At 43.9% G+C, this 17,014-nt stretch overlaps 28 non-coding genes and 5 pseudogenes across 28 annotated transcripts; all 33 read right to left on the bottom strand.

Annotated features, from left to right (window-relative positions):
* Nucleotides 1-74: 74 nt before the first annotated feature.
* LOC147947293 (5S ribosomal RNA) lies at nt 75-193 on the bottom strand. Its single transcript, XR_015596036.1, has one exon. It is a non-coding gene; the product is annotated as a 5S ribosomal RNA (ribosomal RNA).
* Nucleotides 194-591: 398 nt separating this feature from the next.
* LOC147947294 (5S ribosomal RNA) lies at nt 592-710 on the bottom strand. Its single transcript, XR_015595787.1, has one exon. It is a non-coding gene; the product is annotated as a 5S ribosomal RNA (ribosomal RNA).
* A 398-nt stretch (nt 711-1,108) lies between these two features.
* Nucleotides 1,109-1,227, bottom strand: LOC147947295 (5S ribosomal RNA). The gene has a single exon (XR_015595788.1). It is a non-coding gene; the product is annotated as a 5S ribosomal RNA (ribosomal RNA).
* Nucleotides 1,228-1,622: 395 nt separating this feature from the next.
* On the bottom strand, nt 1,623-1,741 carry LOC147947296 (5S ribosomal RNA). The gene has a single exon (XR_015595789.1). It is a non-coding gene; the product is annotated as a 5S ribosomal RNA (ribosomal RNA).
* Nucleotides 1,742-2,135: 394 nt separating this feature from the next.
* LOC147947297 (5S ribosomal RNA) lies at nt 2,136-2,254 on the bottom strand. The gene has a single exon (XR_015595955.1). It is a non-coding gene; the product is annotated as a 5S ribosomal RNA (ribosomal RNA).
* Nucleotides 2,255-2,652: 398 nt separating this feature from the next.
* LOC147947298 (5S ribosomal RNA) lies at nt 2,653-2,771 on the bottom strand. Its single transcript, XR_015595790.1, has one exon. It is a non-coding gene; the product is annotated as a 5S ribosomal RNA (ribosomal RNA).
* Nucleotides 2,772-3,169: 398 nt separating this feature from the next.
* On the bottom strand, nt 3,170-3,288 carry LOC147947299 (5S ribosomal RNA). The gene has a single exon (XR_015595791.1). It is a non-coding gene; the product is annotated as a 5S ribosomal RNA (ribosomal RNA).
* Nucleotides 3,289-3,683: 395 nt separating this feature from the next.
* LOC147947300 (5S ribosomal RNA) lies at nt 3,684-3,802 on the bottom strand. The gene has a single exon (XR_015595792.1). It is a non-coding gene; the product is annotated as a 5S ribosomal RNA (ribosomal RNA).
* A 395-nt stretch (nt 3,803-4,197) lies between these two features.
* On the bottom strand, nt 4,198-4,316 carry LOC147947301 (5S ribosomal RNA). The gene has a single exon (XR_015595958.1). It is a non-coding gene; the product is annotated as a 5S ribosomal RNA (ribosomal RNA).
* Nucleotides 4,317-4,709: 393 nt separating this feature from the next.
* Nucleotides 4,710-4,828, bottom strand: LOC147947302 (5S ribosomal RNA). Its single transcript, XR_015595959.1, has one exon. It is a non-coding gene; the product is annotated as a 5S ribosomal RNA (ribosomal RNA).
* Nucleotides 4,829-5,224: 396 nt separating this feature from the next.
* On the bottom strand, nt 5,225-5,343 carry LOC147947303 (5S ribosomal RNA; annotated as a pseudogene).
* A 394-nt stretch (nt 5,344-5,737) lies between these two features.
* Nucleotides 5,738-5,856, bottom strand: LOC147947304 (5S ribosomal RNA; annotated as a pseudogene).
* Nucleotides 5,857-6,250: 394 nt separating this feature from the next.
* Nucleotides 6,251-6,369, bottom strand: LOC147947305 (5S ribosomal RNA). Its single transcript, XR_015595793.1, has one exon. It is a non-coding gene; the product is annotated as a 5S ribosomal RNA (ribosomal RNA).
* Nucleotides 6,370-6,762: 393 nt separating this feature from the next.
* On the bottom strand, nt 6,763-6,881 carry LOC147947306 (5S ribosomal RNA). Its single transcript, XR_015595890.1, has one exon. It is a non-coding gene; the product is annotated as a 5S ribosomal RNA (ribosomal RNA).
* Nucleotides 6,882-7,277: 396 nt separating this feature from the next.
* On the bottom strand, nt 7,278-7,396 carry LOC147947307 (5S ribosomal RNA). Its single transcript, XR_015595823.1, has one exon. It is a non-coding gene; the product is annotated as a 5S ribosomal RNA (ribosomal RNA).
* A 396-nt stretch (nt 7,397-7,792) lies between these two features.
* Nucleotides 7,793-7,911, bottom strand: LOC147947308 (5S ribosomal RNA; annotated as a pseudogene).
* Nucleotides 7,912-8,306: 395 nt separating this feature from the next.
* On the bottom strand, nt 8,307-8,425 carry LOC147947309 (5S ribosomal RNA). The gene has a single exon (XR_015595824.1). It is a non-coding gene; the product is annotated as a 5S ribosomal RNA (ribosomal RNA).
* Nucleotides 8,426-8,819: 394 nt separating this feature from the next.
* LOC147947310 (5S ribosomal RNA) lies at nt 8,820-8,938 on the bottom strand. The gene has a single exon (XR_015595983.1). It is a non-coding gene; the product is annotated as a 5S ribosomal RNA (ribosomal RNA).
* Nucleotides 8,939-9,333: 395 nt separating this feature from the next.
* LOC147947311 (5S ribosomal RNA) lies at nt 9,334-9,452 on the bottom strand. The gene has a single exon (XR_015595825.1). It is a non-coding gene; the product is annotated as a 5S ribosomal RNA (ribosomal RNA).
* Nucleotides 9,453-9,849: 397 nt separating this feature from the next.
* LOC147947312 (5S ribosomal RNA) lies at nt 9,850-9,968 on the bottom strand (annotated as a pseudogene).
* A 396-nt stretch (nt 9,969-10,364) lies between these two features.
* On the bottom strand, nt 10,365-10,483 carry LOC147947313 (5S ribosomal RNA). The gene has a single exon (XR_015595827.1). It is a non-coding gene; the product is annotated as a 5S ribosomal RNA (ribosomal RNA).
* Nucleotides 10,484-10,878: 395 nt separating this feature from the next.
* On the bottom strand, nt 10,879-10,997 carry LOC147947314 (5S ribosomal RNA). Its single transcript, XR_015595829.1, has one exon. It is a non-coding gene; the product is annotated as a 5S ribosomal RNA (ribosomal RNA).
* Nucleotides 10,998-11,393: 396 nt separating this feature from the next.
* LOC147947315 (5S ribosomal RNA) lies at nt 11,394-11,512 on the bottom strand. Its single transcript, XR_015595830.1, has one exon. It is a non-coding gene; the product is annotated as a 5S ribosomal RNA (ribosomal RNA).
* Nucleotides 11,513-11,908: 396 nt separating this feature from the next.
* Nucleotides 11,909-12,027, bottom strand: LOC147947316 (5S ribosomal RNA). Its single transcript, XR_015595997.1, has one exon. It is a non-coding gene; the product is annotated as a 5S ribosomal RNA (ribosomal RNA).
* Nucleotides 12,028-12,422: 395 nt separating this feature from the next.
* Nucleotides 12,423-12,541, bottom strand: LOC147947317 (5S ribosomal RNA). Its single transcript, XR_015595831.1, has one exon. It is a non-coding gene; the product is annotated as a 5S ribosomal RNA (ribosomal RNA).
* Nucleotides 12,542-12,935: 394 nt separating this feature from the next.
* Nucleotides 12,936-13,054, bottom strand: LOC147947318 (5S ribosomal RNA). Its single transcript, XR_015595985.1, has one exon. It is a non-coding gene; the product is annotated as a 5S ribosomal RNA (ribosomal RNA).
* Nucleotides 13,055-13,449: 395 nt separating this feature from the next.
* On the bottom strand, nt 13,450-13,568 carry LOC147947319 (5S ribosomal RNA). Its single transcript, XR_015595833.1, has one exon. It is a non-coding gene; the product is annotated as a 5S ribosomal RNA (ribosomal RNA).
* Nucleotides 13,569-13,965: 397 nt separating this feature from the next.
* LOC147947320 (5S ribosomal RNA) lies at nt 13,966-14,084 on the bottom strand (annotated as a pseudogene).
* A 396-nt stretch (nt 14,085-14,480) lies between these two features.
* Nucleotides 14,481-14,599, bottom strand: LOC147947321 (5S ribosomal RNA). Its single transcript, XR_015595834.1, has one exon. It is a non-coding gene; the product is annotated as a 5S ribosomal RNA (ribosomal RNA).
* A 395-nt stretch (nt 14,600-14,994) lies between these two features.
* Nucleotides 14,995-15,113, bottom strand: LOC147947322 (5S ribosomal RNA). Its single transcript, XR_015595836.1, has one exon. It is a non-coding gene; the product is annotated as a 5S ribosomal RNA (ribosomal RNA).
* A 396-nt stretch (nt 15,114-15,509) lies between these two features.
* On the bottom strand, nt 15,510-15,628 carry LOC147947323 (5S ribosomal RNA). The gene has a single exon (XR_015595837.1). It is a non-coding gene; the product is annotated as a 5S ribosomal RNA (ribosomal RNA).
* A 396-nt stretch (nt 15,629-16,024) lies between these two features.
* On the bottom strand, nt 16,025-16,143 carry LOC147947324 (5S ribosomal RNA). Its single transcript, XR_015595998.1, has one exon. It is a non-coding gene; the product is annotated as a 5S ribosomal RNA (ribosomal RNA).
* Nucleotides 16,144-16,538: 395 nt separating this feature from the next.
* On the bottom strand, nt 16,539-16,657 carry LOC147947325 (5S ribosomal RNA). Its single transcript, XR_015595839.1, has one exon. It is a non-coding gene; the product is annotated as a 5S ribosomal RNA (ribosomal RNA).
* Nucleotides 16,658-17,014: the final 357 nt, after the last annotated feature.

The following is a 17,014-nucleotide window of genomic DNA, read 5'->3' on the forward strand; positions in this document are numbered from 1 at the left end:
TAAAAGTTACGACGTTCTGTTTGTACTATATAGTCTTACGCAACAACCAAAAAAAAAAAAAAAAAAAAGAGGGAGGGATGCAACACGAGGACTTTCCGGGAGGTCACCCATCCTAGTACTACTCTCGCCCAAGCACGCTTGACTGCGGAGTTCTGAAGGGATCCGGTGCATTAGTGCTGGTATGATCGCATCTGTTAGTATAAACCATGCAATCGCATATATCGTTTTTTGAAAACTCAAGGGATCCTTCAATGTGGGTCCCACTTGATATGTGGATCGCTTTATTCACCTTGGACGTGCTTCCAACGGCAAAAAACAAGAGATAACCATATCCAAACATAATTTTGTGCTCGTAGCTAATTGTGTCGCGATCACAAAAAAACATCCGAAACACCTTAAAACGTCAAAATTCGGCCTCCGGAATAGTCCAACGGTACGAAGACCCATTGCCTTGCCAGAAACACTCTTGGGGCTTTCCGAAATGGTATTATGGGTCGCGTGGTTCCTCACGATGTAAAAGTTACGACGTTCTGTTTGTACTATATAGTCTTACGCAACAACCAAAAAAAAAAAAAAAAAAAAAAAGAGGGAGGGATGCAACACGAGGACTTTCCGGGAGGTCACCCATCCTAGTACTACTCTCGCCCAAGCACGCTTGACTGCGGAGTTCTGATGGGATCCGGTGCATTAGTGCTGGTATGATCGCATCCGTTAGTATAAACCATGCAATCGCATATATCGTTTTTTGAAAACTCAAGGGATCCTTCAATGTGGGTCCCACTTGATATGTGGATCGCTTTATTCACCTTGGACGTGCTTCCAACCGCAAAAAACAAGAGATAACCATATCCAAACAGAATTTTGTGCTCGTAGCTAATTGTGTCGCGATCACAAAAAAACATCCGAAACACCTTAAAACGTCAAAATTCGGCCTCCGGAATGGTCCAACGGTACGAAGACCCATTGCCTTGCCAGAAACACTCTTGGGGCTTTCCGAAATGGTATTATGGGTCGCGTGGTTCCTCACGATGTAAAAGTTACGACGTTCTGTTTGTACTATATAGTCTTACGCAACAACCAAAAAAAAAAAAAAAAAAAAAAAGAGGGAGGGATGCAACACGAGGACTTTCCGGGAGGTCACCCATCCTAGTACTACTCTCGCCCAAGCACGCTTGACTGCGGAGTTCTGATGGGATCCGGTGCATTAGTGCTGGTATGATCGCATCCGTTAGTATAAACCATGCAATCGCATATATCGTTTTTTGAAAACTCAAGGGATCCTTCAATGTGGGTCCCACTTGATATGTGGATCGCTTTATTCACCTTGGACGTGCTTCCAACCGCAAAAAACAAGAGATAACCATATCCAAACAGAATTTTGTGCTCGTAGCTAATTGTGTCGCGATCACAAAAAAACATCCGAAACACCTTAAAACGTCAAAATTCGGCCTCCGGAATGCTCCAACGGTACGAAGACCCATTGCCTTGCCAGAAACACTCTTGGGGCTTTCCGAAATGGTATTATGCGTCGCGTGGTTCCTCACGATGTAAAAGTTACGACGTTCTGTTTGTACTATATAGTCTTACGCAACAACCAAAAAAAAAAAAAAAAAAAAGAGGGAGGGATGCAACACGAGGACTTTCCGGGAGGTCACCCATCCTAGTACTACTCTCGCCCAAGCACGCTTGACTGCGGAGTTCTGATGGGATCCGGTGCATTAGTGCTGGTATGATCGCATCCGTTAGTATAAACCATGCAATCGCATATATCGTTTTTTGAAAACTCAAGGGATCCTTCAATGTGGGTCCCACTTGATATGTGGATCGCTTTATTCACCTTGGACGTGCTTCCAACCGCAAAAAACAAGAGATAACCATATCCAAACATAATTTTGTGCTCGTAGTTAATTGTGTCGCGATCACAAAAAAACTTCCGAAACACTTTAAAACGTCAAAATTCGGCCTCCGGAATGCTCCAACGGTACGAAGACCCATTGCCTTGCCAGAAACACTCTTGGGGCTTTCCGAAATGGTATTATGGGTCGCGTGGTTCCTCACGATGTAAAAGTTACGAGGTTCTGTTTGTACTATATAGTCTTACGCAACAACTAAAAAAAAAAAAAAAAAAAGAGGGAGGGATGCAACACGAGGACTTTCCGGGAGGTCACCCATCCTAGTACTACTCTCGCCCAAGCACGCTTGACTGCGGAGTTCTGATGGGATCCGGTGCATTAGTGCTGGTATGATCGCATCTGTTAGTATAAACCATGCAATCGCATATATCGTTTTTTGAAAACTCAAGGGATCCTTCAATGTGGGTCCCACTTGATATGTGAATCGCTTTATTCACCTTGGACGTGCTTCCAACGGCAAAAAACAAGAGATAACCATATCCAAACATAATTTTGTGCTCGTAGCTAATTGTGTCGCGATCACAAAAAAACATCCGAAACACCTTAAAACGTCAAAATTCGGCCTCCGGAATGGTCCAACGGTACGAAGACCCATTGCCTTGCCAGAAACACTCTTGGGGCTTTCCGAAATGGTATTATGGGTCGCGTGGTTCCTCACGATGTAAAAGTTACGACGTTCTGTTTGTACTATATAGTCTTACGCAACAACCAAAAAAAAAAAAAAAAAAAAAAAGAGGGAGGGATGCAACACGAGGACTTTCCGGGAGGTCACCCATCCTAGTACTACTCTCGCCCAAGCACGCTTGACTGCGGAGTTCTGATGGGATCCGGTGCATTAGTGCTGGTATGATCGCATCCGTTAGTATAAACCATGCAATCGCATATATCGTTTTTTGAAAACTCAAGGGATCCTTCAATGTGGGTCCCACTTGATATGTGGATCGCTTTATTCACCTTGGACGTGCTTCCAACCGCAAAAAACAAGAGATAACCATATCCAAACAGAATTTTGTGCTCGTAGCTAATTGTGTCGCGATCACAAAAAAACATCCGAAACACCTTAAAACGTCAAAATTCGGCCTCCGGAATGGTCCAACGGTACGAAGACCCATTGCCTTGCCAGAAACACTCTTGGGGCTTTCCGAAATGGTATTATGGGTCGCGTGGTTCCTCACGATGTAAAAGTTACGACGTTCTGTTTGTACTATATAGTCTTACGCAACAACCAAAAAAAAAAAAAAAAAAAAAAAGAGGGAGGGATGCAACACGAGGACTTTCCGGGAGGTCACCCATCCTAGTACTACTCTCGCCCAAGCACGCTTGACTGCGGAGTTCTGATGGGATCCGGTGCATTAGTGCTGGTATGATCGCATCCGTTAGTATAAACCATGCAATCGCATATATCGTTTTTTGAAAACTCAAGGGATCCTTCAATGTGGGTCCCACTTGATATGTGGATCGCTTTATTCACCTTGGACGTGCTTCCAACCGCAAAAAACAAGAGATAACCATATCCAAACAGAATTTTGTGCTCGTAGCTAATTGTGTCGCGATCACAAAAAAACATCCGAAACACCTTAAAACGTCAAAATTCGGCCTCCGGAATGCTCCAACGGTACGAAGACCCATTGCCTTGCCAGAAACACTCTTGGGGCTTTCCGAAATGGTATTATGCGTCGCGTGGTTCCTCACGATGTAAAAGTTACGACGTTCTGTTTGTACTATATAGTCTTACGCAACAACCAAAAAAAAAAAAAAAAAAAAGAGGGAGGGATGCAACACGAGGACTTTCCGGGAGGTCACCCATCCTAGTACTACTCTCGCCCAAGCACGCTTGACTGCGGAGTTCTGATGGGATCCGGTGCATTAGTGCTGGTATGATCGCATCCGTTAGTATAAACCATGCAATCGCATATATCGTTTTTTGAAAACTCAAGGGATCCTTCAATGTGGGTCCCACTTGATATGTGGATCGCTTTATTCACCTTGGACGTGCTTCCAACCGCAAAAAACAAGAGATAACCATATCCAAACATAATTTTGTGCTCGTAGTTAATTGTGTCGCGATCACAAAAAAACTTCCGAAACACTTTAAAACGTCAAAATTCGGCCTCCGGAATGCTCCAACGGTACGAAGACCCATTGCCTTGCCAGAAACACTCTTGGGGCTTTCCGAAATGGTATTATGGGTCGCGTGGTTCCTCACGATGTAAAAGTTACGAGGTTCTGTTTGTACTATATAGTCTTACGCAACAACTAAAAAAAAAAAAAAAAAAAAGAGGGAGGGATGCAACACGAGGACTTTCCGGGAGGTCACCCATCCTAGTACTACTCTCGCCCAAGCACGCTTGACTGCGGAGTTCTGATGGGATCCGGTGCATTAGTGCTGGTATGATCGCATCTGTTAGTATAAACCATGCAATCGCATATATCGTTTTTTGAAAACTCAAGGGATCCTTCAATGTGGGTCCCACTTGATATGTGAATCGCTTTATTCACCTTGGACGTGCTTCCAACGGCAAAAAACAAGAGATAACCATATCCAAACATAATTTTGTGCTCGTAGCTAATTGTGTCGCGATCACAAAAAAACATCCGAAACACCTTAAAACGTCAAAATTCGGCCTCCGGAATGGTCCAACGGTACAAAGACCCATTGCCTTGCCAGAAACACTCTTGGGGCTTTCCGAAATGGTATTATGGGTCGCGTGGTTCCTCACGATGTAAAAGTTACGACATTCTGTTTGTACTATATAGTCTTACGCAACAACCAAAAAAAAAAAAAAAAGAGAGGGAGGGATGCAACACGAGGACTTTCCGGGAGGTCACCCATCCTAGTACTACTCTCGCCCAAGCACGCTTGACTGCGGAGTTCTGATGGGATCCGGTGCATTAGTGCTGGTATGATCGCATCTGTTAGTATAAACCATGCAATCGCATATATCGTTTTTTGAAAACTCAAGGGATCCTTCAATGTGGGTCCCACTTGATATGTGGATCGCTATATTCACCTTGGACGTGCTTTCAACCGCAAAAAACAAGAGATAACCATATCCAAACATAATTTTGTGCTCGTAGCTAATTGTGTCGCGATCACAAAAAAACATCCGAAACACCTTAAAACGTCAAAATTCGGCCTCCGGAATGGTCCAACGGTACGAAGACCCATTGCCTTGCCAGAAACACTCTTGGGGCTTTCCGAAATGGTATTATGGGTCGCGTGGTTCCTCACGATGTAAAAGTTACGACGTTCTGTTTGTACTATATAGTCTTACGCAACAACCAAAAAAAAAAAAAAAAAAAAAGAGGGAGGGATGCAACACGAGGACTTTCCGGGAGGTCACCCATCCTAGTACTACTCTCGCCCAAGAACGCTTGACTGCGGAGTTCTGAAGGGATCCGGTGCATTAGTGCTGGTATGATCGCATCTGTTAGTATAAACCATGCAATCGCATATATCGTTTTTTGAAAACTCAAGGGATCCTTCAATGTGGGTCCCACTTGATATGTGGATCGCTTTATTCACCTTGGACGTGCTTCCAACGGCAAAAAACAAGAGATAACCATATGCAAACATAATTTTGTGCTCGTAGCTAATTGTGTCGCGATCACAAAAAAACATCTGAAACACCTTAAAACGTCAAAATTCGGCCTCCGGAATGGTCCAACGGTACGAAGACCCATTGCCTTGCCAGAAACACTCTTGGGGCTTTCCGAAATGGTATTATGGGTCGCGTGGTTCCTCACGATGTAAAAGTTACGACGTTCTGTTTGTACTATATAGTCTTACGCAACAACCAAAAAAAAAAAAAAAAAGAGAGGGAGGGATGAAACACGAGGACTTTCCGGGAGGTCACCCATCCTAGTACTACTCTCGCCCAAGCACGCTTGACTGCGGAGTTCTGATGGGATCCGGTGCATTAGTGCTGGTATGATCGCATCTGTTAGTATAAACCATGCAATCGCATATATCGTTTTTTGAAAACTCAAGGGATCCTTCAATGTGGGTCCCACTTGATATGTGGATCGCTTTATTCACCTTGGACGTGCTTTCAACCGCAAAAAACAAGAGATAACCATATCCAAACATAATTTTGTGCTCGTAGCTAATTGTGTCGCGATCACAAAAAAACATCCGAAACACCTTAAAACGTCAAAATTCGGCCTCCGGAATGGTCCAACGGTACGAAGACCCATTGCCTTGCCAGAAACACTCTTGGGGCTTTCCGAAATGGTATTATGGGTCGCGTGGTTCCTCACGATGTAAAAGTTACGACGTTCTGTTTGTACTATATAGTCTTACGCAACAACCAAAAAAAAAAAAAAAAAGAGAGGGAGGGATGCAACACGAGGACTTTCCGGGAGGTCACCCATCCTAGTACTACTCTCGCCCAAGCACGCTTGACTGCGGAGTTCTGATGGGATCCGGTGCATTAGTGCTGGTATGATCGCATCCGTTAGTATAAACCATGCAATCGCATATATCGTTTTTTGAAAACTCAAGGGATCCTTCAATGTGGGTCCCACTTGATATGTGGATCGCTTTATTCACCTTGGACGTGCTTCCAACCGCAAAAAACAATAGATAACCATATCCAAACATAATTTTGTGCTCGTAGCTAATTGTGTCGCGATCACAAAAAACATCCGAAACACCTTAAAACGACAAAATTCGGCCTCCGGAATGGTCCAACGGTACGAAGACCCATTGCCTTGCCAGAAACACTCTTGGGGCTTTCCGAAATGGTATTATGGGTCGCGTGGTTCCTCACGATGTAAAAGTTACGAGGTTCTGTTTGTACTATATAGTCTTACGCAACAACCAAAAAAAAAAAAAAAAAAAGAGGGAGGGATGCAACACGAGGACTTTCCGGGAGATCACCCATCCTAGTACTACTCTCGCCCAAGCACACTTAACTGCGGAGTTCTGATGGGATCCGGTGCATTAGTGCTGGTATGATCGCATCCGTTAGTATAAACCATGCAATCGCATATATCGTTTTTTGAAAACTCAAGGGATCCTTCAATGTGGGTCCCACTTGATATGTGGATCGCTTTATTCACCTTGGACGTGCTTTCAACCGCAAAAAACAAGAGATAACCATATCCAAACATAATTTTGTGCTCGTAGCTAATTGTGTCGCGATCACAAAAAAACATCCGAAACACCTTAAAACGTCAAAATTCGGCCTCCGGAATGGTCCAACGGTACGAAGACCCATTGCCTTGCCAGAAACACTCTTGGGGCTTTCCGAAATGGTATTATGCGTCGCGTGGTTCCTCACGATGTAAAAGTTACGACGTTCTGTTTGTACTATATAGTCTTACGCAACAACCAAAAAAAAAAAAAAAAAAAAAGAGGGAGGGATGCAACACGAGGACTTTCCGGGAGGTCACCCATTCTAGTACTACTCTCGCCCAAGCACGCTTGACTGCGGAGTTCTGATGGGATCCGGTGCATTAGTGCTGGTATGATCGCATCCGTTAGTATAAACCATGCAATCGCATATATCGTTTTTTGAAAACTCAAGGGATCCTTCAATGTGGGTCCCACTTGATATGTGGATCGCTTTATTCACCTTGGACGTGCTTCCAACCGCAAAAAACAAGAGATAACCATATCCAAACATAATTTTGTGCTTGTAGCTAATTGTGTCGCGATCACAAAAAAACATCCGAAACACCTTAAAACGTCAAAATTCGGCCTCCGGAATGGTCCAACGGTTCGAAGACCCATTGAGTTGCCAGAAACACTCTTGGGGCTTTCCGAAATGGTATTATGGGTCGCGTGGTTCCTCACGATGTAAAAGCTACGACGTTCTGTTTGTACTATATAGTCTTACGCAACAACCAAAAAAAAAAAAAAAAAAAAAGAGGGAGGGATGCAACACGAGGACTTTCCGGGAGGTCACCCATTCTAGTACTACTCTCGCCCAAGCACGCTTGACTGCGGAGTTCTGATGAAATCCGGTGCATTAGTGCTGGTATGATCGCATCCGTTAGTATAAACCATGCAATCGCATATATCGTTTTTTGAAAACTCAAGGGATCCTTCAATGTGGGTCCCACTTGATATGTGGATCGCTTTATTCACCTTGGACGTGCTTCCAACCGCAAAAAACAAGAGATAACCATATCCAAACATAATTTTGTGCTTGTAGCTAATTGTGTCGCGATCACAAAAAAACATCCGAAACACCTTAAAACGTCAAAATTCGGCCTCCGGAATGGTCCAATGGTACGAAGACCCATTGCCTTGCCAGAAACACTCTTGGGGCTTTCCGAAATGGTATTATGGGTCGCGTGGTTCCTCACGATGTAAAAGCTACGACGTTGTGTTTGTACTATATAGTCTTACGCAACAACCAAAAAAAAAAAAAAAAAAAAGAGGGAGGGATGCAACACGAGGACTTTCCGGGAGGTCACCCATTCTAGTACTACTCTCGCCCAAGCACGCTTGACTGCGGAGTTCTGATGGGATCCGGTGCATTAGTGCTGGTATGATCGCATCCGTTAGTATAAACCATGCAATCGCATATATCGTTTTTTGAAAACTCAAGGGATCCTTCAATGTGGGTCCCACTTGATATGTGGATCGCTTTATTCACCTTGGACGTGCTTCCAACCGCAAAAAACAAGAGATAACCATATCCAAACATAATTTTGTGCTCGTAGCTAATTGTGTCGCGATCACAAAAAAACATCCGAAACACCTTAAAACGTCAAAATTCGGCCTCCGGAATGGTCCAACGGTACGAAGACCCATTGCCTTGCCAGAAACACTCTTGGGGCTTTCCAAAATGGTATTATGGGTCGCGTGGTTCCTCACGATGTAAAAGTTACGACGTTCTGTTTGTACTATATAGTCTTACGCAACAACCAAAAAAAAAAAAAAAAAAAGAGGGAGGGATGCAACACGAGGACATTCCGGGAGGTCACCCATTCTAGTACTACTCTCGCCCAAGCACGCTTAACTGCGGAGTTCTGATGGGATCCGGTGCATTAGTGCTGGTATGATCGCATCCGTTAGTATAAACCATGCAATCGCATATATCGTTTTTTGAAAACTCAAGGGATCCTTCAATGTGGGTCCCACTTGATATGTGGATCGCTTTATTCACCTTGGACGTGCTTCCAACCGCAAAAAACAAGAGATAACCATATCCAAACATAATTTTGTGCTCGTAGCTAATTGTGTCGCGATCACAAAAAAACATCCGAAACACCTTAAAACGTCAAAATTCGGCCTCCGGAATGGTCCAACGGTACAAAGACCCATTGAGTTGCCAGAAACACTCTTGGGGCTTTCCGAAATGGTATTATGGGTCGCGTGGTTCCTCACGATGTAAAAGCTACGACGTTCTGTTTGTACTATATAGTCTTACGCAACAACCAAAAAAAAAAAAAAAAAAAAGAGGGAGGGATGCAACACGAGGACTTTCCGGGAGGTCACCCATTCTAGTACTACTCTCGCCCAAGCACGCTTGACTGCGGAGTTCTGATGGGATCCGGTGCATTAGTGCTGGTATGATCGCATCCGTTAGTATAAACCATGCAATCGCATATATCGTTTTTTGAAAACTCAAGGGATCCTTCAATGTGGGTCCCACTTGATATGTGGATCGCTTTATTCACCTTGGACGTGCTTCCAACCGCAAAAAACAAGAGATAACCATATCCAAACATAATTTTGTGCTCGTAGCTAATTGTGTCGCGATCACAAAAAAACATCCGAAACACCTTAAAACGTCAAAATTCGGCCTCCGGAATGGTCCAACGGTACAAAGACCCATTGCCTTGCCAGAAACACTCTTGGGGCTTTCCAAAATGGTATTATGGGTCGCGTGGTTCCTCACGATGTAAAAGTTACGACGTTCTGTTTGTACTATATAGTCTTACGCAACAACCAAAAAAAAAAAAAAAAAAAAAAGAGGGAGGGATGCAACACGAGGACATTCCGGGAGGTCACCCATTCTAGTTCTACTCTCGCCCAAGCACGCTTAACTGCGGAGTTATGATGGGATCCGGTGCATTAGTGCTGGTATGATCGCATCCGTTAGTATAAACCATGCAATCGCATATATCGTTTTTTGAAAACTCAAGGGATCCTTCAATGTGGGTCCCACTTGATATGTGGATCGCTTTATTCACCTTGGACGTGCTTCCAACCGCAAAAAACAAGAGATAACCATATCCAAACATAATTTTGTGCTCGTAGCTAATTGTGTCGCGATCACAAAAAAACATCCGAAACACCTTAAAACGTCAAAATTCGGCCTCCGGAATGGTCCAACGGTACAAAGACCCATTGAGTTGCCAGAAACACTCTTGGGGCTTTCCGAAATGGTATTATGGGTCGCGTGGTTCCTCACGATGTAAAAGCTACGACGTTCTGTTTGTACTATATAGTCTTACGCAACAACCAAAAAAAAAAAAAAAAAAAAAGAGGGAGGGATGCAACACGAGGACTTTCCGGGAGGTCACCCATTCTAGTACTACTCTCGCCCAAGCACGCTTGACTGCGGAGTTCTGATGGGATCCGGTGCATTAGTGCTGGTATGATCGCATCCGTTAGTATAAACCATGCAATCGCATATATCGTTTTTTGAAAACTCAAGGGATCCTTCAATGTGGGTCCCACTTGATATGTGGATCGCTTTATTCACCTTGGACGTGCTTCCAACCGCAAAAAACAAGAGATAACCATATCCAAACATAATTTTGTGCTTGTAGCTAATTGTGTCGCGATCACAAAAAAACATCCGAAACACCTTAAAACGTCAAAATTCGGCCTCCGGAATGGTCCAATGGTACGAAGACCCATTGCCTTGCCAGAAACACTCTTGGGGCTTTCCGAAATGGTATTATGGGTCGCGTGGTTCCTCACGATGTAAAAGCTACGACGTTCTGTTTGTACTATATAGTCTTACGCAACAACCAAAAAAAAAAAAAAAAAAAAGAGGGAGGGATGCAACACGAGGACTTTCCGGGAGGTCACCCATTCTAGTACTACTCTCGCCCAAGCACGCTTGACTGCGGAGTTCTGATGGGATCCGGTGCATTAGTGCTGGTATGATCGCATCCGTTAGTATAAACCATGCAATCGCATATATCGTTTTTTGAAAACTCAAGGGATCCTTCAATGTGGGTCCCACTTGATATGTGGATCGCTTTATTCACCTTGGACGTGCTTCCAACCGCAAAAAACAAGAGATAACCATATCCAAACATAATTTTGTGCTCGTAGCTAATTGTGTCGCGATCACAAAAAAACATCCGAAACACCTTAAAACGTCAAAATTCGGCCTCCGGAATGGTCCAACGGTACGAAGACCCATTGAGTTGCCAGAAACACTCTTGGGGCTTTCCGAAATGGTATTATGGGTCGCGTGGTTCCTCACGATGTAAAAGCTACGACGTTCTGTTTGTACTATATAGTCTTACGCAACAACCAAAAAAAAAAAAAAAAAAAAAGAGGGAGGGATGCAACACGAGGACTTTCCGGGAGGTCACCCATTCTAGTACTACTCTCGCCCAAGCACGCTTGACTGCGGAGTTCTGATGGGATCCGGTGCATTAGTGCTGGTATGATCGCATCCGTTAGTATAAACCATGCAATCGCATATATCGTTTTTTGAAAACTCAAGGGATCCTTCAATGTGGGTCCCACTTGATATGTGGATCGCTTTATTCACCTTGGACGTGCTTCCAACCGCAAAAAACAAGAGATAACCATATCCAAACATAATTTTGTGCTCGTAGCTAATTGTGTCGCGATCACAAAAAAACATCCGAAACACCTTAAAACGTCAAAATTCGGCCTCCGGAATGGTCCAACGGTTCGAAGACCCATTGAGTTGCCAGAAACACTCTTGGGGCTTTCCGAAATGGTATTATGGGTCGCGTGGTTCCTCACGATGTAAAAGCTACGACGTTCTGTTTGTACTATATAGTCTTACGCAACAACCAAAAAAAAAAAAAAAAAAAAAGAGGGAGGGATGCAACACGAGGACTTTCCGGGAGGTCACCCATTCTAGTACTACTCTCACCCAAGCACGCTTGACTGCGGAGTTCTGATGGGATCCGGTGCATTAGTGCTGGTATGATCGCATCCGTTAGTATAAACCATGCAATCGCATATATCGTTTTTTGAAAACTCAAGGGATCCTTCAATGTGGGTCCCACTTGATATGTGGATCGCTTTATTCACCTTGGACGTGCTTCCAACCGCAAAAAACAAGAGATAACCATATCCAAACATAATTTTGTGCTTGTAGCTAATTGTGTCGCGATCACAAAAAAACATCCGAAACACCTTAAAACGTCAAAATTCGGCCTCCGGAATGGTCCAATGGTACGAAGACCCATTGCCTTGCCAGAAACACTCTTGGGGCTTTCCGAAATGGTATTATGGGTCGCGTGGTTCCTCACGATGTAAAAGCTACGACGTTCTGTTTGTACTATATAGTCTTACGCAACAACCAAAAAAAAAAAAAAAAAAAAGAGGGAGGGATGCAACACGAGGACTTTCCGGGAGGTCACCCATTCTAGTACTACTCTCGCCCAAGCACGCTTGACTGCGGAGTTCTGATGGGATCCGGTGCATTAGTGCTGGTATGATCGCATCCGTTAGTATAAACCATGCAATCGCATATATCGTTTTTTGAAAACTCAAGGGATCCTTCAATGTGGGTCCCACTTGATATGTGGATCGCTTTATTCACCTTGGACGTGCTTCCAACCGCAAAAAACAAGAGATAACCATATCCAAACATAATTTTGTGCTCGTAGCTAATTGTGTCGCGATCACAAAAAAACATCCGAAACACCTTAAAACGTCAAAATTCGGCCTCCGGAATGGTCCAACGGTACGAAGACCCATTGCCTTGCCAGAAACACTCTTGGGGCTTTCCAAAATGGTATTATGGGTCGCGTGGTTCCTCACGATGTAAAAGTTACGACGTTCTGTTTGTACTATATAGTCTTACGCAACAACCAAAAAAAAAAAAAAAAAAAGAGGGAGGGATGCAACACGAGGACATTCCGGGAGGTCACCCATTCTAGTACTACTCTCGCCCAAGCACGCTTAACTGCGGAGTTCTGATGGGATCCGGTGCATTAGTGCTGGTATGATCGCATCCGTTAGTATAAACCATGCAATCGCATATATCGTTTTTTGAAAACTCAAGGGATCCTTCAATGTGGGTCCCACTTGATATGTGGATCGCTTTATTCACCTTGGACGTGCTTCCAACCGCAAAAAACAAGAGATAACCATATCCAAACATAATTTTGTGCTCGTAGCTAATTGTGTCGCGATCACAAAAAAACATCCGAAACACCTTAAAACGTCAAAATTCGGCCTCCGGAATGGTCCAACGGTACAAAGACCCATTGAGTTGCCAGAAACACTCTTGGGGCTTTCCGAAATGGTATTATGGGTCGCGTGGTTCCTCACGATGTAAAAGCTACGACGTTCTGTTTGTACTATATAGTCTTACGCAACAACCAAAAAAAAAAAAAAAAAAAAGAGGGAGGGATGCAACACGAGGACTTTCCGGGAGGTCACCCATTCTAGTACTACTCTCGCCCAAGCACGCTTGACTGCGGAGTTCTGATGGGATCCGGTGCATTAGTGCTGGTATGATCGCATCCGTTAGTATAAACCATGCAATCGCATATATCGTTTTTTGAAAACTCAAGGGATCCTTCAATGTGGGTCCCACTTGATATGTGGATCGCTTTATTCACCTTGGACGTGCTTCCAACCGCAAAAAACAAGAGATAACCATATCCAAACATAATTTTGTGCTCGTAGCTAATTGTGTCGCGATCACAAAAAAACATCCGAAACACCTTAAAACGTCAAAATTCGGCCTCCGGAATGGTCCAACGGTACAAAGACCCATTGCCTTGCCAGAAACACTCTTGGGGCTTTCCAAAATGGTATTATGGGTCGCGTGGTTCCTCACGATGTAAAAGTTACGACGTTCTGTTTGTACTATATAGTCTTACGCAACAACCAAAAAAAAAAAAAAAAAAAAAAGAGGGAGGGATGCAACACGAGGACATTCCGGGAGGTCACCCATTCTAGTTCTACTCTCGCCCAAGCACGCTTAACTGCGGAGTTATGATGGGATCCGGTGCATTAGTGCTGGTATGATCGCATCCGTTAGTATAAACCATGCAATCGCATATATCGTTTTTTGAAAACTCAAGGGATCCTTCAATGTGGGTCCCACTTGATATGTGGATCGCTTTATTCACCTTGGACGTGCTTCCAACCGCAAAAAACAAGAGATAACCATATCCAAACATAATTTTGTGCTCGTAGCTAATTGTGTCGCGATCACAAAAAAACATCCGAAACACCTTAAAACGTCAAAATTCGGCCTCCGGAATGGTCCAACGGTACAAAGACCCATTGAGTTGCCAGAAACACTCTTGGGGCTTTCCGAAATGGTATTATGGGTCGCGTGGTTCCTCACGATGTAAAAGCTACGACGTTCTGTTTGTACTATATAGTCTTACGCAACAACCAAAAAAAAAAAAAAAAAAAAAGAGGGAGGGATGCAACACGAGGACTTTCCGGGAGGTCACCCATTCTAGTACTACTCTCGCCCAAGCACGCTTGACTGCGGAGTTCTGATGGGATCCGGTGCATTAGTGCTGGTATGATCGCATCCGTTAGTATAAACCATGCAATCGCATATATCGTTTTTTGAAAACTCAAGGGATCCTTCAATGTGGGTCCCACTTGATATGTGGATCGCTTTATTCACCTTGGACGTGCTTCCAACCGCAAAAAACAAGAGATAACCATATCCAAACATAATTTTGTGCTTGTAGCTAATTGTGTCGCGATCACAAAAAAACATCCGAAACACCTTAAAACGTCAAAATTCGGCCTCCGGAATGGTCCAATGGTACGAAGACCCATTGCCTTGCCAGAAACACTCTTGGGGCTTTCCGAAATGGTATTATGGGTCGCGTGGTTCCTCACGATGTAAAAGCTACGACGTTCTGTTTGTACTATATAGTCTTACGCAACAACCAAAAAAAAAAAAAAAAAAAAGAGGGAGGGATGCAACACGAGGACTTTCCGGGAGGTCACCCATTCTAGTACTACTCTCGCCCAAGCACGCTTGACTGCGGAGTTCTGATGGGATCCGGTGCATTAGTGCTGGTATGATCGCATCCGTTAGTATAAACCATGCAATCGCATATATCGTTTTTTGAAAACTCAAGGGATCCTTCAATGTGGGTCCCACTTGATATGTGGATCGCTTTATTCACCTTGGACGTGCTTCCAACCGCAAAAAACAAGAGATAACCATATCCAAACATAATTTTGTGCTCGTAGCTAATTGTGTCGCGATCACAAAAAAACATCCGAAACACCTTAAAACGTCAAAATTCGGCCTCCGGAATGGTCCAACGGTACGAAGACCCATTGAGTTGCCAGAAACACTCTTGGGGCTTTCCGAAATGGTATTATGGGTCGCGTGGTTCCTCACGATGTAAAAGCTACGACGTTCTGTTTGTACTATATAGTCTTACGCAACAACCAAAAAAAAAAAAAAAAAAAAAGAGGGAGGGATGCAACACGAGGACTTTCCGGGAGGTCACCCATTCTAGTACTACTCTCGCCCAAGCACGCTTGACTGCGGAGTTCTGATGGGATCCGGTGCATTAGTGCTGGTATGATCGCATCCGTTAGTATAAACCATGCAATCGCATATATCGTTTTTTGAAAACTCAAGGGATCCTTCAATGTGGGTCCCACTTGATATGTGGATCGCTTTATTCACCTTGGACGTGCTTCCAACCGCAAAAAACAAGAGATAACCATATCCAAACATAATTTTGTGCTCGTAGCTAATTGTGTCGCGATCACAAAAAAACATCCGAAACACCTTAAAACGTCAAAATTCGGCCTCCGGAATGGTCCAACGGTTCGAAGACCCATTGAGTTGCCAGAAACACTCTTGGGGCTTTCCGAAATGGTATTATGGGTCGCGTGGTTCCTCACGATGTAAAAGCTACGACGTTCTGTTTGTACTATATAGTCTTACGCAACAACCAAAAAAAAAAAAAAAAAAAAAGAGGGAGGGATGCAACACGAGGACTTTCCGGGAGGTCACCCATTCTAGTACTACTCTCACCCAAGCACGCTTGACTGCGGAGTTCTGATGGGATCCGGTGCATTAGTGCTGGTATGATCGCATCCGTTAGTATAAACCATGCAATCGCATATATCGTTTTTTGAAAACTCAAGGGATCCTTCAATGTGGGTCCCACTTGATATGTGGATCGCTTTATTCACCTTGGACGTGCTTCCAACCGCAAAAAACAAGAGATAACCATATCCAAACATAATTTTGTGCTTGTAGCTAATTGTGTCGCGATCACAAAAAAACATCCGAAACACCTTAAAACGTCAAAATTCGGCCTCCGGAATGGTCCAATGGTACGAAGACCCATTGCCTTGCCAGAAACACTCTTGGGGCTTTCCGAAATGGTATTATGGGTCGCGTGGTTCCTCACGATGTAAAAGCTACGACGTTCTGTTTGTACTATATAGTCTTACGCAACAACCAAAAAAAAAAAAAAAAAAAAGAGGGAGGGATGCAACACGAGGACTTTCCGGGAGGTCACCCATTCTAGTACTACTCTCGCCCAAGCACGCTTGACTGCGGAGTTCTGATGGGATCCGGTGCATTAGTGCTGGTATGATCGCATCCGTTAGTATAAACCATGCAATCGCATATATCGTTTTTTGAAAACTCAAGGGATCCTTCAATGTGGGTCCCACTTGATATGTGGATCGCTTTATTCACCTTGGACGTGCTTCCAACCGCAAAAAACAAGAGATAACCATATCCAAACATAATTTTGTGCTCGTAGCTAATTGTGTCGCGATCACAAAAAAACATCCGAAACACCTTAAAACGTCAAAATTCGGCCTCCGGAATGGTCCAACGGTACGAAGACCCATTGCCTTGCCAGAAACACTCTTGGGGCTTTCCAAAATGGTATTATGGGTCGCGTGGTTCCTCACGATGTAAAAGTTACGACGTTCTGTTTGTACTATATAGTCT

Source organism: Camelina sativa, chromosome 3 (assembly GCF_030686135.1).
Source record: "Camelina sativa cultivar CO46 ecotype springtype chromosome 3, ASM3068613v1".
NCBI lineage: Eukaryota > Viridiplantae > Streptophyta > Magnoliopsida > Brassicales > Brassicaceae > Camelina > Camelina sativa.